This window comes from Nerophis ophidion, linkage group LG07, assembly GCF_033978795.1.
Source record: "Nerophis ophidion isolate RoL-2023_Sa linkage group LG07, RoL_Noph_v1.0, whole genome shotgun sequence".
Lineage (NCBI taxonomy): Eukaryota > Metazoa > Chordata > Actinopteri > Syngnathiformes > Syngnathidae > Nerophis > Nerophis ophidion.
In genome coordinates this window covers 35,339,221-35,351,844 of record NC_084617.1, presented here as the reverse complement: position 1 = coordinate 35,351,844, position 12,624 = coordinate 35,339,221, and the positions used below count along the sequence as shown (strand labels likewise).

The 12,624-nt window shown below is 36.7% G+C and overlaps 1 protein-coding gene across 12 annotated transcripts in view; it reads left to right on the top strand.

Moving 5' to 3' along the window:
- Positions 1 to 12,624, top strand: part of LOC133556297 (potassium channel subfamily T member 1-like) — a 320,711-nt gene that overhangs the window by 4,687 nt on the left and 303,400 nt on the right. The gene's annotated exons all lie outside the window — the stretch shown is intronic.

Sequence of the window (12,624 nt, the reverse complement as noted above, 5' to 3'; positions counted from 1 at the left end):
CAACTTGTCTTTTAGTAAGTAAACAAACAAAGACTCCTAATTAGTCTGCTGACGTATGCAGTAACATATTGTGTCATTTATCTACCTATTATTTTGTCTACATTATGAGGGACAAATTGTAAAAATGGATTGTTAATACTTGTTAATTTACTGTTAATATCTGCTTGTTTTCTCTTAACATGTTCTATCTACACTTCTGTTAAAATGTAATAATCACTCTTCTTTGATACTTGACATTAGTTTTGGATGATACTAAGGCTGGGCGATATTGGTTTTTTATTAATATCGCGATATTTTTATGCCATATTGCGATATACGATATATATTACGGAATTTTGCCTTGGCCTTGAATGAACACTTCATGCATATAATCAGCAGTATGATGATTCTATGTGTCCACATTAAAACTTTCTTCTTCATACTGCATTAATATATGCTACTTTTAAACTTTCATGCAGAGAGGGAAATCACAACTAAGTCAAATAACCAAAACTGTATTCATTAAATACTCTTCATTCTCTCACGGGTGACTTTCTAAATGAAAGAACACATTAATAGTGTTGCTACCTTTTTGTAGTAACACTTCTGCTGCATACTTTGCATTGATTGATTGATACTTTTATTAGTAGACTGCACAGTACAGTACATATTCCGTACAATTGACCACTAAATGGTAACACTCAAATAAGTTTTTCAACTTGTTTAAGTCAGGGTCCACGTTAATCAATTCATGGTACAAATATATACTATCAGCATAATACAGTCATCACACAGGTTAATCATCATAGTATATACATTGAACAGCTTATTGCTGTTGTCTGCTGAATATCTTCCCACGTGAAGCCAAAACACCGCCAGATGATGGATCCCCTGCTCTTTATGTTGGGCATTTATTGTTCTTCCTCCATTTGTGATATGTTTCGCATTATCTGTCTCTCTCTGATCGGCGAGAGCTATGACGCTAGACTCGCGAGAGTATGTGACATATGTAAGAAGGCGGGCTTGTTTTCCGTATCTGTCAGAATGAGAGACGAGGAGGAGTGAAAAACGCCTGTTGTCTGATGCACGCAGCTAAAAGCAACTCGACCTGCCTCAGCTAACATTAGCCATGCTAACGTTAGCTCTCAGCGAGAGTGTGTGACGCTACATGCGCAACAGTATGTGGCGTATGTAAGAAAGCGGGCTGATTTTATGTCTCTGTGAGAAGGACAGACGAGAAGGAGTGAGACACGCCAGTAATGTAATGCACGCAGCTTAAAGCAAAGGTGATATAATCGAATATTACGATATAATCATTTTCTATACCGCACAGAGACAAACCTGCAATATATCATATGTATCGATAATATCGCCCAGCCTTAAATGATACCACACATTTAGGTATTGATCCGATACAAAGTAGTTACAGGATCATACATTGGTCATATTCAAAGTACTCATGTGTCCAGGGAGGTATTTCCTGACTTTAAAAACATAATATGAATTTTAAAATAACGTAAGTTGATGTTGTGATGCCTAAAAATATTGACGTAAACAAAGTAGTATCGATTAGATACACTCTTGTACTTGCTATCACCAATTGTTTGTGTACATTTTGATGATGCTGAGATACGGTGTGGAATGAAGCATGTTTAGCTATTCCTCGTCCTCCAGTGATAATGATACTTGTAAGAAAGTTGCCTTTTTTGTCGCCATGGAGGCGAGGATTAGTGATTTAGAAGTAGCTAAAACACTGCCTACTGCAGATGGATGTTAGCCGCCAGCTAGCTGGCTATGTCTTAAAGCACCTCTTCCTGAGGGTGTTTACGTGTTATAACTTCACCTTTATTTTTACTTTTTACACCAAAATACGTCCATTCCCCCTTTTCTGTCTACACACTGTGTCTGCTTGTAAGTGCTCTGTGTGCATGCCGCTGCCGAACATGCTCCTCTGCTCGTGAAACCAGCAATGATTCGATTTGACGACGACGCGGTATAGTTACAGAGGCGGTATAGTACCTGAAATGATTAATTAGTATCGTAGTACAATACTATTACCGGTGTACCGTACAATCCTAGTACAGCATTACATTTAGTTTTTAAATGCTGCATTTTATACGATATAAAAATATACAATTTTAGTATGTAAGGAAAATGCCAATAGGAAAGTTGAAGGGTGGAATGAAAACACTTTTATTTAAGCCTTTGTTCAATATAATGCCAAAATAATCGCTTGCTCTGTAATTATCCAAACCAGAGCTTCTCAAACCTTTGACACCAAATAGCACCTTACAAAACACTTATCTCTCCAAGTACCACCGTAATGATCAACAATAACTACAGTAGCGTTGTAGGCTTAAGTAGTCATTAAAAACAAGGCAGTTTTTTTTTTTTTAACAATTATATTTAATATTTTTAAGTTGGTATGGTATGGTAATATTGTTTGCCACTGTAATATTACACACAGTTTGAACGGTAACACTGTGTTTGAATACAGGAAAATAAAACAAGTGATTCTTTGTCTAACCACTCGATGGTAGTTGTATATATACCACAGTTTGATAATCACTGCTGTAAACTATACTATAAACTCAAGGCACGGGGGTCACATCATGCCCGCCACCTCATTTAAACTGGCCCACAAAAGTCTGGAAAGAAAGCGTCGTCAATAAAGAATTTAATCTTTGACCAATAAAGTAGGGAAAGGAATTATATGGCTTGATTACTGGGTGGAGGAAGACGGGGGTTAATCATTTTGCAATGCTGTCTGCTGAAAATGACGGAAAGTGCCATTCTACAAAGCAATTGACGCTGTGGTCAAAGTTGGAATTGCCACAAAACACATGTCAAGATAGTCAACACTATACACTCTGGATTGCGCACCCCCACCAGTTTGTCACGTGTCGTGTCAGGTAACCAACAATGAATGGGGCCATATGAATCCCTTTTTTACTGTATGTCTTCAAAGGCTGATACCAATTATTATCATTAAAGGAGGCCAAAAATCGATATCTGGAGCTGATATTCATTATCCCTAAAAGTTATTTAAACATGATAGATGGTTGATTTTTTTGTAGAAATAATAATAATAATACTATAATGATAATAATAATAATGTTTTTTGGCACTCATGTTGTGGTTAATTTAGCACCAAACATCAGGAGATTTCACAAAGATCTTTATTACGTGTGTCTAAGAGGAGCATCAACATTTGCATGCCAAAATATGGGACAATTTGGAAAATTGGTAAAAATATGGGATTTCTCTACATCACAGTAACTCACCATCTACTCAATCTTATACAATTTAATAATGTGCGGAGCCCTGAAATATTGCCAACATTTAAATAAATCAATTCTGGGCTCCTTCAAGTCGCTGAAAGGTGAGACATTTTTCAAGCCGGCTGACATTTCTATCTTGATGTTAAGTATGAGAATGGGTGAGCTGCTGCCTCTTACATTGTCATGCCTTGCTTTTGGTTTTGTGGTATGTTTCCTGTGTTGGGGTGTTTTCCTGTTAGGCGCTTTTATTTTTGCACCATTTTCTGTTTGGTCGGTGTCTGCATGAGATCATTGTTTTGCGACCGATGTTTATGCTTCGCTACGGAGCTTTCAGTGTTTAGCCTCCTTGAGTTTTAGGTGTACTTCCCTGTTACGTGCTTTTATTATGTACTTTTGTGAATGAAATACCGTATTTTCTGGACTATAGAGTGTAGCAGTATATAAGCCATACCCTCTAAATTTCAGAAAAGAAAAATATTTTTCCATTATTTACACAAATTTTTTTTGTTTACTTACCTTAATTGTTTACAAATTTTGTCTGTAACACAGAAGTAAAACGGCTGATCAAACAAAACAGAAGTCATCGTCATGCACCCACTAGCTGTGGAAGCTAGCTCTCCAATGAGCTAACCAGATTCAATATTGCCACTGTGATTTTTAGTCAATTTACGAAACTGAAACAATACAAAAAGAATGCCATTGTAAGTTATTAGTATTAACAAAGACACTGGTAAACGTGTTAGCATATTAGCTAATGCTAACAACACTTCATTGATTATCCAGTTGATAAAAAAGAGCTATATAAATACATTTTACTATTATTATTATTATTATTATTGTTATTATTATTATTACTATTAGCACATTACGATACCATGTACAAATATGCATGAAAACACTCCCACAGACATCACACATGGGACGGTTTAGTAAGTGATATTGTAAAACTTACAAACCTTGCACATGTAATTTTTAATACATTTGCAAAAACTTCTACATTTCTGTTTTTTTGCTGTCACAATGGGGTGATGAGTGTAGATTAATGAAACATAAATTGGACTTTTTTGATTTTAGCAAATGGCTGCAATGAAACAAAGAGTGAACCATTTAAAAGGGTTCTGAATACTTTCCGTACCCACTAAATCAGGGGTGTCAAACTCATTTTCACTGAGGGTCGCTTCTAACAGTGAGTGATAAATAAATATTAAGGATTTACCTCACAATTACATATGCATTTGATAATTATATATTATTAAGCATATTGCTTAAAAATGTAAAATGGTTGATTGAGCAGTTTTTACACAAAAATCTATGGTTGTTGTTTTTATGTTTAATTACTGTAAATGGAAAAAAAAGTAAAATTCCAACAACAGAGTGGCCAGTTTTTTACTGCAAAATCTATGGTTGTTGTTTTGACGGTGTATTAATGTAAATAGAAAAACGGTAACACTGTTTTGTTGTTTTTTTTACTGTGGAATCTATTTACATTTTTACACTCTACAGTTTCATGGATAACTGACTTAGAAATGTATTTTTTATTTATGTAAAATGTTTTTTGATCAATAATATAATTGATGCATTATTCGGAAACACAAAATTAGTAGTTAATTTTTATTCTAGATTATAAGTACTTTGTAAGCAAAATTCACACAAATGTAACTAATGTTCCATTATTAACATTATTATTACAGATTCATGCATAAGTCCTTTCCAATCTAAATTCATACACATTTAATTATTTACATTTGTACATTATATAGTACTAAAGATACAATTATAATTCCATGCATTACATGTTCTATTTTCTGTAAAAATGGAAAGAAGGAATATATTTAGTAAGAAAAGATCAAGTTATTCATTGAGGCATATTATTTCCAGGTCTTTGTGGGCCATATAAAATGATGCAGTGGGCCAGGTCTGGCCCCGAGCCTTGAGTTTGACACCTGTGCACTGGACATAATCGTGAGTTCACTAGCAATTTGCACTCATGCCCAATGGCTATCGTTAGCTAACAACATGTGCCTGCAGGTGTAACTCAAGGCTGTAGTTTGCACACAAAATGATGTAAAAGTAGAGTATTAGTAGAGTGTGATAATCATGCATTCATCAAAATTGAAGTAGAATTTTCAATTAATCATATATTGGGATTTTTGCCATATCGGCTCAGCCCTACCGCTAACCTTGACAACCTGCACCTTTTATTGAACGCATTTTCTATTGATATCGATTACGTGTCTTTGGCGGTCTATATTGATGCCGTTTTATCGCTCAGGCCTGGTTTTGGCCATTTGTAGCATTTCTCTCTTGCATTGTTGTTGGTCTTGCATTAATGTGATTTATTTGTGTGATTGGAGCATTTGTTCTTACATTTGCAGCATGTTTTATTTAGCACTGCTTTATTCCTCGAGGGTGGCAAATTGACCAGAGCTGCACAGGTTGTTGCTGATATCATCTTACTCCTCTGTGATGATCCCAGCTGGACGTTAAACACTTTTTTCCTGTCGCTTCCTCTTCTTCAGTTAGGCACTTGTGAAACTGCGAAGTGGAGCCCACTTTTTCACAGAGAAAGATGGAGGGATTGTGCGCCGCTTTACAATGTCAGAGCACATTGGAACTAATTTTTTAATCCCAAATAACCTGCAGCTCCACACCGATACCTCGGAGTAGCCACGATTCTCCATACTTAAAACAAAGACAAACTGAACCCATGTACTTTTAAATTGGCTACTTTATTGAAACGTGTTTTAAAAAATATCGATGTAATCGTAGTATCAACAAAATACTCTTTTCTACTTGGTATCATTACAGTGGATGTCAGGTGTAGACCCACCCATACCATTTGTTTATATTGTGACGCCAGTGAGCTACGGTATGTAGTGAAGAATGTTTACCTATTCTTCGTCCTGCAGTGATACTGTTACTTTTAAGTAACTGGCTTTATTTGTCATCATGGAGACCAGGACTAGTGATTTAGAAGTCGCTAAAACACTGCCGACTGTGGATGGAAGTTAGCTGCTATCTCGCTAGCCATGTCTTAAAGCACCTCTTCCTGAGGGCGTTTCAGTGTTATAACTTCACCTTTATCTTTACTTTTTACACCAAAATGCGTCCATTCTCCCTTTTCTATATACACGCTGTGTCTGCTTGTTAAGTACTCTGTGTGTGTGCGCTGCCGACCATGCTCCTCTACTCGTAAAACCTGCAATGTCACAACGTGACAAAAACGTGCCGTCATGTCCGTTAAAAACTAGATATAGTGAACCAGTACTTTTCAAACCGAGTATAGTACCGTTTTTGATGCATTAGTACCACGATGCTATACTAGTACTGGTATACCGTAAAACCCTAGTAGGAATGTAACAGTATCAAAATCTCACGATATGATATTGTCACAGTTTAAGGCCTCACTACAATATTATTGCGGTGTATGTCCAAAAAAACCCTTAAAATGCCACAGTATGTAAAATGAGGTGGCAAGAATGTTTAATTAACACACTTACTCTAGTTGAACAAAAACATGTCATAATCATATTTATTACTCCAAACATCTTTTTAAGTGCAAATAATTGTGCTAGAACATCCACCGTTTCAAGCAAATATTAAATACAAAAACTTACAATTGAGTACAAATGTAAAACAAAGTTCACTTTAATGTCTTTCCAACTTTTACTTTAAGATGCCTATGGTGTCCTCTGCAGTGGACATTTTATATATCAGTTTGGCAAATGCTGTTTCTCAGAAAAGTTAACTGACAATTTAACTTGTGATAATGTAAATAACTCAATGTTTAACCTCACAGGCTTGAAATAACTTTCCCCGGTGATATCAAGTAGCTTCAATGTACAGTGTCCACGCACCCAGCCACTTAATAGAGTCTGTTTTGACTTGGAAACGCTAGAGTAGAATGTGGCTTGCGCAGGTTATATATCTTTTATTATTGAATGTATCAAATGCGATGAATATTTAATGGAACACAATGGAAACAAGCCTTTTGGCTTGTTGTGCCATCCATTTTCCTTTTTAAAGCATTACATGGATTCAATTCTTTAAGATGTTAATAAACTTATCAATCAATCAATCAAAAACGGTACTATACTCTGTTTGAAATGTACCGGTTCCCAGGCATGACGGCGCGTCGTCACGTCGTGACATCGCTGGTTTTACGAGCAGAGGAGCATGTTCGGCAGCGCAGACACACACAGTACTTACAAGCAGACACAGTGTGTAGACAGAAAAGGGAGAATGGATGTATTTTGGTGTAAAAAGTAAAGATAAAGGTGAAGTTGTAACACTGAAACTCCCTCAGGAAGAGATGCTTTACTTTTTATTCTTTACCATGAATTGATTAACGTGGACCCCGACTTAAACAAGTTGAAAAACTTATTCGGGTGTTACCATTTAGTGGTCAATTGTACGGAATATGTACTGAACTGTGCAATCTACTAATAAAAGTATCAATCAATCAATGCTTTAAAACATGACTTGCTAGCTACCAGCTAACATCCTTCCACAGTGTTTTAGCTACTTCTAAATCACTAATCCTGGCCTCCTTGGCAACAAATAAAGTTTCTTACAAGTATCATTATCACTTGGGGACGAGGGATAGCTAAACATGCTTCACTGCACACCGTAGGAGGATACAATAGCTAATTGCTAACAGCCAGCTAGCGTTCCTGATTGTAAACAAATGCCATGGGTGGATCTACACTTGACATGCACTGTAATGTAAAGTACAAGAGCGTATCTTGTCGATACTACTATGATTACATCACCATTTTTTATCATCTCAAAGTCTTTTTCCATCCATTCATCCATTTTCTACCGCTTGTCCCTTTTGTGTTTTTTCTTTTTTTTAAATTCATATTACATTTATAAACTCAGGAAATATGTCCCTGGACACATGATGACTTTGAATATGACCAATGTATGATGTGTGGTATCATCCAAAACTAATGGATCAAAGTAGAGAAGAATAAGTGATTATAACATTTTAACAGAAGTGTAGATAGAAGATGTTAAAACAGAAAATAAGCAGATATTAATAGTAAATAAACAAGTAGATTAATAATCAATTTTTACAGTTTGTCCCTCATAATGTAGACAAAATAATAGGTAGATAAATGACACAATATGTTACTGCATACGTCAGCAAACTAATGACGAAAGTTTGTATACTTAATACTAAAAGACACGTTGTCTAGTATGTTTACTATTTTATTTAAGGACTAAATTACAATAATAAACATATGTTTCACATACCCTCAGGATTTTGTTCAAATAAAGACAATATTAATAATTTTTGTGGTTCCCTTTATTTAGGAAAATATAGAAAAACCTTTTGGTACCTGTACCAAAATATCGGGACATCCCTACTACAAAGACCCTTCATTTCCCTTTACGGCGGTCAAAACCCCGACATTGCCAGGAAATGTAGTTTATTTTCAGACCGGCCAAAACAAAAGCGCCATTAAAAACTACCGCTTGATACCGTCACCGGTCACAGCATCATTGTGAGGAATTTGAAACCGCAATACCGCGGTATCTACAATATGTCAACAGTTCAGCCGATATTCCCATTTTTTTTCTTGTTTATTTAATTTGCACAGGTCCATAAAAAATTAAAAAGTTGCCTTCTTGGTTGAAATAAGTAATTGCGAGGGAAAAGTGTCTCTAAGTTGTTTCTTTTAGCACTTATGGAAGTGCTAAAGGTTGGATTGCACGCTTCAGGAGGTTTTGTGCACGCTGCGGCAATACACACTCCCTGGGCTTGTGTTGGCGGATCTCCGCTCTCATTCACAAGGCCAATACTTTGTGACTGCTTTTATGTGATGACCAAATAAATGAATGACACAAGATACACCAAGTTGAATGTTGTTAAAATTGAGGGTACAGTACATGCAGCTGTATAATAAAACATATTGCCAAATGTGAGGGGTGCACTCACGTTAATGAGATACTGTACATTATATTTGTAAATTCTATAAAGCAACTTAAGACACCTTAGCTCAGGGGTGTCCGAAGGACCATTAGCAGCACACAGCAAAAAAATTTTAACAGCTTAAAGGCCTACTGAAATGAGATTTTCCTATTTAACCGGGGATAGCAGGTCCATTCAATGTGTCATACTTGATCATTTCGTGATATTGCCATATTTTTGCTGAAAGGATTTAGTAGAGAACATCCACGATAAAGTTCGTAACTTTTGGTCACTAATAAAAAAGCTTTGCCTTTACCGAAAGTATGTGCGAGTGACGTCACCGGTGTAAGGGCTCCTCACATCCTTACATTGTTTATAATGTGAGCCACCAGCGGTAAGAGCAATTCGGACCGATAAAGCGACAATTTCCCCATTCATTTGAGCAAGGATGAAAGATTCATGGATGAGGATATTGATAGTGAAGGACTAGAAAAAAATAAAAAATAAAAAAATAAATAAAAAGCGACGGCTCTGGGCGGCGGCAGTGTGAGCGTTTCAGATGTAATTCGACACATTTACTAGGATAGTTCTGGAAGATCCCTTATCTGCTTATTGTTTTAATAGTGTTTTAGTGAGATTCCAAAGACATACCTCAAAGTCGGATGGTTGCGGTGAACACGCCAGTGTCTCTCAGAGAAGTCAATGCAGGAGCCAAGATCACAGCTGCCTTTTTGACAGCTACAGGAGGAGGTCGCATAATCCACTCAAGTCTCCGTTAAGAGCTGACTAAATATCACAATTTTCCCATCCAAAAACATGCTGGTTGACGTAGAGAAACATGTTCGCTTGACCGCTCTGTGTTAAAGCTTCACAACAAACAAAGAAACACCGGCTGTGTCTCGGTGCTAAAGACAGCTGCAATACACCGCTTTCCACCAACAGCATTGTTCTTTATAGTCTCCATTATTAATTGAACAAATTGCAAAAGATTCAGCAACACAGTTGTCCAAAATACTGTGTAATTATGCGATGAAAAGAGACGACTTTTAGCCGTGTGTGGTGCTGCGCTAATATGTCCCCTCCAACCAATAACGTCACAAACACGCGTCATCATTCCGCGACGTTTTCAACAAGAAACTCCGCAGGAATTTTTTAAATTGTGATTTAGTAAACTAATCCGGCCGTATTGGCATGTGTTGCAATGTTAAGATTTAATCATTGATATAATAAACTATCAGACTGCGTGGTCGGTAGTAGTGGGTTTCAGTTGGCCTTTAAGGACAAACGGGTGTAATCTAACGTGAAAATGTTGCAACATTGACACTGATAACACAAAGCTGACTTGTTGGCAGGTTTTGACTTTTAAAACTGTCATTTAAAAAAAAAAAATTGCAATCTAGAGATTTAAGCTTTGAAAGTAAATATAATACAGGGTTTCCCCAACCGTGGAAGATTATTGCTGCCACACCTTCAAGACAAGTTATTTTTTGTTTTTAACATGAAAACAAATTAAAATGGTTATTGTATGAATGGATATAATGCATACAGTCTATTATTTATGTACTTGTAGCTATAATAAGTTTGAAAAACAGCTCCAATATCATAAAAAACAATCCTCATTGCTTTACTTTGAAGAAAAAAAACGTGCATCTAAATTGCCTGTCAGAAGCTATTCTGTTTGCGCACCTGAACGGTTGACACCCAGCAAAAGTAAGGAGAGGAAGTTGGAGGGAAAGTTATATTATTAGAATGAATGTATTTCTTGTTCAAGCCAGTGTAAACTATCCTAAACCTTTTGACATTACTACTGACAATAACGTCTAACTTGACTTTAAGTGTGTGGAGTGAGCATTTGTCGTCGCGTTTTCCCCGGACACTCCAGTTTCCGCCCACGAGGGTTGTCCCCATTCCAATATTTTGGTCCCGTGGCCAAAATGTATTTCCATACTTTTCTAAGTAAAGGGGACCACATAAAATGTCATTATTGTCTTTATTGTAACACAAAATCCTAGGGTACATGAAACATATGTTTATTATTGTAATTTAGTCCTTAAATAAAATAATGAACATGCTAGACAACTTGTCTTTTAGTAGTAAGTAAACAAATAAAGACTCTTAATTAGTCTGCTGACGTTTGCAGTAACATTTTGTGTCGTTTATAATTATATTATTTTGGCAACATTATGAGGGACAAACTGTAAAATATGATTATTATTCTACTTGTTCATTTACTGTTAATATCTGCTTATTTTCTGTTTCAACATGTTCTATCTACACTTAAGTTAAAATGTAATATGTCAAGTTTAAGCACCGAACTATTAAACACAACAAGAAGCAAGGAATCAGGCAGAGACAGAGTTCAATTTAGCTCATAAGGAGAACGCACGGAGCTGCACACTCAGTTACAGTCTCACCCTATGCTATGAGGAACAGTCCCACGAGCTCCTCTATTTATTCAGTTTGGGACTTACCGAGTTACATCTCTGAGGCTGCCTCTCAAGGGCAGCCTGTAAAGGCTGCCCTTAAGATAACAAGTTGTGTGCCCTTGCACGAAGGAGAAAAGAGCACATTAGATTATAACTATAGCAACAGCCTTTAAGCATAAGAGTTGTGTGATAACTTATTCCATCCATCCATTTTCTACCGCTTATTCCCTTTTTGGGGTCGCGAGGGGCGCTGGCGCCTTTCTCAGCTACAATCGGGCGGAAGGCGGGGTACACCCTGGACAAGTCGCCACCTCATCGCAGGGCCAACACAGATAACTTATTATATAATTATATTAACATAATCACTTATTCTTCTCTTCTTTGATACTTTACATTAGTTTTGGATGATACCACACATTTAGGTATCGATCCAAGACCAAATAGTTACAGGATCATACATTGGTCATATTGAAAGTCCTCGTGTCGAGGGACGTATTTCCTGACTTTATAAACATAATATAAATAAAAGAAAAACAAAAAAAGATTGTGTGATGCTAAGAAATATCGATATAGTCATAGTAGTATTGACTAGATATGCTCCTGTACTTGGTATCTTTACAGTGGATGTCAGGTGTAGATCCACCCATGGCATCTGTTTACATTGATTGACATACAAACCCTGTTTCCATATGAGTTGGGAAATTGTGTTAGATGTAGATATAAACTGAATACATCCATCCATCCATCCATTTTCTACCGCTTATTCCCTTTTGGGGTCGCGGGGGACACTGGCGCCTATCTCAGCTACAATCGGGCGGAAGGCAGGTTACACCCTGGACAAGTCGCCACCTCATCGCAGGGCCAACACAGATAGACAGACAACATTCACACTCACATTCACACACTAGGGCCAATTTAGTGTTGCCAATCAACCTATCCCCAGATACAATGATTTGCAAATCCTTTTCAACCCATATTCAATTGAATGCCCTACAAAGACAACATATTTGATGTTCAAACT